This window comes from Simochromis diagramma, unplaced genomic scaffold (genome assembly GCF_900408965.1).
Source record: "Simochromis diagramma unplaced genomic scaffold, fSimDia1.1 OVJJ01000284.1, whole genome shotgun sequence".
Taxonomy (NCBI): Eukaryota; Metazoa; Chordata; class Actinopteri; order Cichliformes; family Cichlidae; genus Simochromis; species Simochromis diagramma.
In genome coordinates, this window is record NW_024386871.1 from 4,731 (window position 1) to 10,758 (window position 6,028).

The window sequence follows — 6,028 nt, forward strand, 5'->3', positions numbered from 1 at the left end:
TTTTCCCGCTACGATAGTGTGCTGAAAATGCATTTGGAAAAAATTGCCACAGTTAAAGCCACCAAGACAAGGCCCCAGGTGTCACTGCTTTCCAACAGAAGTCAAAATGACATCATTGCAGCACTAGGAACTTACATCAGGAAGGAGATACAACGTGAAATAAAAGAGGCTGAAATGTATTCCATTCTACTTGATGAAACCTCTGATGTTTCACACAAAGAGCAAGTGTCATTTGTTGTGCGATATTTTCATCATATGCAAATAAAGGAGAGATTCATCGAAGTGTGCAATGTTGATACAACTACAGGCCAGGAGCTGGAGAATACAGTGTTCTTGCTTCTGCAAAAGAATGGCCTAGAGATGAAGAACATGTATGGTCAAGGCTATGATCAAGGCTATGGTCAAGGCTATGACCATCCCGGACCATCAGCACCGGCTCCCCTCAGGGCTGTGTTCTTTCTCCTCTGCTCTTCTCCCTGTACACCAACTGCTGCACCTCCACCCACCAGTCTGTCAAGCTAATCAAGTTTGCAGATGACACCACCGTTATTGGACTCATCTCGGACGGGGACGAGTCTGCCTACAGGAGGGAGGTTGAACGTCTGGTGTCCTGGTGCAGCCACAACAACCTGGTGCTGAATGCCCAGAAGACAGTGGAGATTATTGTGGACTTCAGGAAGCACAAAGCCCCACTCCCCCCCATCATCCTGACTGACACCCCCATCACCTCTGTGGACTCATTCCGCTTCCTGGGTACCACCATCACCCAGGACCTGAAGTGGGAGCCCACCATCACCTCCGTCATCAAGAAAGCCCAGCAGAGGATGTACTTCCTGAGGCAGCTGAAGAAATTCAACCTGCCAACACGGACGATGATGCAGTTCTACACCGCAATCATCGAGTCCATCCTCACCTCCTCCATCACCGTGTGGTACGCTGGAGCCACTATCAGGGACAAACAGAGACTGCAGCGTGTTGTGCGCTCTGCTGAGAAGGTGATTGGCTGCAGACTCCCATCTTTGCAGGACCTGTACACCTCCAGGACATTGCGGCGTGCAGCTCGGATCTCAGCTGACCCTTCTCACCCTGGTCACAGTCTGTTTGACCTGCTCCCCTCAGGCAGGAGGCTCCGGTCCATTCGCACCAGAACCTCTCGCCATAAGAACAGTTTCTTCCCCTCTGCTGTTGGACACATGAACAATAACCATATGACTATCCCCACCACTAACACATGACCCTACGCTGTGTTCACTGTATCATTCCATGTTTGGCACTGATCACCACCTGCACTCATGTATATATCTTTCAATGTAGCACTCTTAATTCTTACTCTCATGTATATATCTCATGTATATCTCATGCACATATCTTTCCACGTAGCACTTTTAATTCTTATCCCTACTTTTATTTTTTCCATGTCTATTTAAGTGTTATTTATGACACCATGTTTGCACTGAAGCACCGCAGCAATTTCCTAATGTTGTAAACCTGCTCAACATTTGGCAATAAACCCCATTCTGATTCTGATTCTGATTCTGATTCTGATTCTGATGATGGAGCAGCCAACATGAGTGGCATGTATAAAGGTCTCCAAGCTAGAATCCGTGCACACAATGAGAAGGCCCTCTATGTGCTCTGCAAAGCCCATTGCCTCAATTTGGTACTAGTGGAGGCATCAAAGTCCAGCAAGCATTTTGTGACATTTTTCAACTTGGTGGAGAAATTGTATGCCTTTTGCTCAGGCTCCCCAAAGCGTCATGCTGCCTTGGTCAAATTTCAGGAGTCTCTCTTTCCTGGACAACGTGTTATGGAGCTCCAGCAGCTGTCAGATACTCGATGGGCTTGCAGGGAAAAAGCACTGAAGGCACTTCAGAGAAATTTGAAAGCCATTTTGATGCTCCTTGATGACATCAGTGACAGTGACCCACCTAACCTGGCCCAAGGTGATGCTCAGATGTACAGAAATGCCATTAATTTTATGTTCATTCTCTGCATGGAAATCACCACACCAGTATTCGAAGTCACTGCTTTGGCATCAGATTCTCTGCAGGAAGAAGGGTTGGACCATTCCACTGCCTACAAGGTAATTGATGGTGTGCTTCACACATTGCAAACCATGAGGTCTGAGGAGAAATTTGGAGAGATATTTAGATGTGCATCAGAGAAGGCAGAGAGTTTCAACATTCCAGTACCTACCGTGGTGCCTGGTCAGGAGAGAAAGCGGAAAGTTCCAGTGCGTTTCCAACACAGCACCACAGTGTCTCAAGTAGGTGCTCAGTTTGAGTCAGTGGAGGCATATTTCAGGAGTGGTGTATATTTCACCTTTCTGGACATCATGACTGGGGAACTGAACAGGAGGTTCAAAGGGGACAATACTGGAAGCCCAACGGCCAGAATCATTCAGTCCTTCCAGCCCTTAACTGTGCATGCTAACTGGGTAGGCCCACCAAACCCAGAAGCCATTGAAGCTGTCCACATCCTCTGTGAATTCTATGGAGAAGATGAGGACCAGCTCAAAACAGAATTAAAGGTCTTCCACTCCAGCTTTAGTTCAAAAGACCTCAGAGAAATATTTCTGATACTGAGGGAAAACAATGGCCAGCTGATCTTTCCTGCCTTTGTCAAAATGATTCAGATCTACGCAACACTACCAGTGACAACTGCGACAGTTGAAAGATCCTTTTCAAAGCTAAAAATAATCAAAAATAAACTAAGAAGTTTGTGTGGAGAAGAAAAGAAGAAAGGTTGTCTGATCTCCTCTTGTTGGCCATTGAGAAAGATGTGGAGATCAATTACAACGAGGTCATCAACATCTACAAAGACATGGCACCAAGAAGGATGCTTCTTTAGAGCAGTACACTCCATTTAATGGACACTTGAGAATATGTATGTATATAGTTTAGAGTTGGATACAGATTTTATCTTTTTGTGGTGTGATTTTTGATTTTTAGAGAATGTTTTGAAATAAAAGTCAAATTGCATTTAACCTGTGCAATTTTTTTATTATAAAAAGAAAAGGTTTTCCACATATGCAAAAAGTGCCCCTTTTTCCCCCCTGGAGCACTTGCCCCCCAAAATGTCTGTGCACGCCACTGTGTGTAATAATACTAAAGCTTCATCTTATGCACACACAAAAAACAAATATGGCTCCTTCGTGCAGGGTTTTCTGGTATGTTCATTTATGCTTCCCAATTAAAAAAAAAGAAAAAAAAAGAAAAAGCAAACTTCTTGCTTCTCAGCCACTGCGGCCACATCCTCACTGTTTTTTAGACAGTTATATAAACATACTGTGAGTGAGTCATAAGCTTAAATACAATAGTTGAAGGAACAAAAACTTAATGTTTAAAAATACCAGTCAAATCTGATTAAAGTAAATAAATAATAAGTATACAATGTAGTTTTAAGACTTATCTCAATGTTTCGTAACATTAATGTTCTATGAACTCGTGAGTCCAGAAATCTGAATGTCATGAAAAGTATTTATTATTCGTGTATTATTATTTTACAATACAAGGTTGTTTTTCTCCTGATACTTCATGCAAACCACATTTCTCCAGGCCGGTCCTAATCAGCTTACTCAGTATCACTAGATCCAATGCTGCTCCTCCAGCACAGCACACAAAAGTAGGAGAGACCGGAGATGCCATGGCTTAGTTAGGAGACTGTTTGCTTCAAGGCCACTAGAAGGTGCTGCCATAAAACTACAATAAATGAATTGACCTTTTGACCTGCTCACACTCTTTTATGCAAAACCCTGCTGATGTTACACACACACACACATAAAGAGATTCTAGGTCTGACCAACCGTCTCCGCCGTGGGCAAAAAGATGACAGTCAATAAAATTCTAAAATTTTATTTATAAACACAATGAATAATAGTTAAAAGTCCAGTGTCCCATTTAGGTACAAAGTAAAAACACACAGTCCAAGGCCAGAGCCAGCTATGCCACAAAGCCAGTTGCACTCCACACGTTGTTCACTTCAACAGGGGTAGCAATTGTCCTCTGAGACCCACCACCCTGTAAGTAGAAAGCCTGCACAGAGCGACAAAATAAGACAATTCACTATATAATTCACAGCCCATCCATCCCAAACATATCAGATCATTAGAGGTTTTGTCACATTACATACCTGCACTGAGAGACAAAATAAGACTAATGACGCTAAATTTAATTACGGGTCATGGACAGCCTTCATAAATGCTCATATTACTCACCCACACTGAATTTCAGCACAGGTTCATCTGGGTCCTGACTATTTCCTGCAAAATAACACAAACGTCATCAGAACATTAAGTCAGAGAAACAACATTTGGAGCTTTTGTACATGATAAATTATACTGCAGTAGTAAAACAAAGTCAAGCAGCAGTACATTTATTAAAATCACCTTCAGCTGTAATATTTAAACTGATTTAATGTCAATTTAGATTATGTTTAGATTAAAATGAAACTAGTACCCTTGTAATGTCTTTTTAAATTAGAGGTAAATATTTGTATATTTTTTTACATAATATAATTATATTTACTGGATTTTCTCTCTATTGTAGTTTAGTATTATAGCTATTACTTGTTTTTTATTGACTTGTCTTGTTTTTACAATGATTTGCTTTGACTGCGGCCTTTAAAGAAAAGACTATCTGTTCAGTAACTATCCATCAGACTGGGTCCATGTTACCAGCCAAATGGGTAATAATTAAAGTAAGTTTTGAATTACGTATATTTGGGTGTTTAGGTGACACTTTTGCAAAAAAAATTATATAATTAGGTTTAAAAAAACTAAACATGTATGTATTTAAAAACAATAAGTGTGTTAGAATTACTACAGCAACAGGTTGCAGCTCACTGTACTGTTTTTGAGCACAACTTTGGTGCTTTTGCCTCATTTTTAAATCAGTGATCCCAGTAGCACAGTCTAAGCAGAGACCTCAGTGCTTGGCAAACAATCAATAGAATCAATATAATTATTAAAAAGAAACAAAATAAATGCCAACCATATAAAAAACATAAACTTAAAGAAAAAACTAAACTTGATTTTATGTCTTTAGGCTATTGTTAACAGCAAGCATGAGGTTAGTGCATATGTATTATTATTGGAAAGATTACTGCAAAGAAAAAAAAGTTGAACCAGGAGGGGGCGATATTGCTCTTCTTACAATGAGTTACATGCAGGCTATTACTTACCGTGTCACTCACATTTATTTCACAAATTAGCTGAACCCACTTAATTCGATTTAATTGTATTTATGCAGAGCTGAATCACAACAACATTCTCCTCGAGGTGGTATAGATTGTAAGGTAGAAAGTCTACAATTAAAAAGAAAAAACCTCAATACAGTGGGAAGGAACAACTCACTTTTAACAGGAAGCACCCTCTGGCAGAACCACGGTCAGGGAGCAAACTATCAAACTACGAGGTCTTTAAAATAAGATGATTATTCAAGACCTCATGTGTGATGGGAAGGTTTCTGAATTTGATGCTGGACCCACAAATCATAAAAGAGAAACACTAACTCACACACACCAGAAAGTGCCAAGAATTATAATTATATGTAATTTAGTTTTGCGTTCCTTTATAATGCTTTCAACTATACAAATAAGACACTTGGGGGCGCCTGAGCCTTGTAGACACAACAAATATTGAACAAATCTCATGCGCCCTGTTGTTGACAAAACGATAAAAATGAATGTTATGTTACTGCTTAGTTAATTTCATGTTTTAAATGTTAGTAAATGCGCCGCCCTGTGGTCCCTTTAAGTCGATATTTTGTGACAGTAGAAGAAGAGTTAGACAGGAAGTTCATGTTTGCTTACAATGCTGCTTCAAGATGGCTGCTCCACATTCGTGTCCTTCTTTGGGTGTTTGTTAAAGCATTGTCTGTAAGTACTCAATGGTAAAGCAACGAGGCATTCAAAGTGCTGTCTTTATGTGTGATGGACCACAGTTAACAAGTTTTCTATGTGCTATTCATATGTAAATGAGATCGCCAGTTCATATGCTAATTAACGGTGCTAATCGTCATGCTAGCTC

At 40.5% G+C, this 6,028-nt stretch overlaps 1 long non-coding RNA gene across 1 annotated transcript; it reads right to left on the bottom strand.

Annotated features, from left to right (window-relative positions):
- Window positions 1-3,465: 3,465 nt before the first annotated feature.
- On the bottom strand, window positions 3,466-4,407 carry LOC120733358. The gene is made up of 2 exons (XR_005695807.1): window positions 4,217-4,407; window positions 3,466-4,034 (listed from the first exon to the last, which is right to left on the bottom strand). It is a non-coding gene; the product is annotated as an uncharacterized LOC120733358 (long non-coding RNA).
- Between the last annotated feature and the right edge of the window lie 1,621 nt (window positions 4,408-6,028).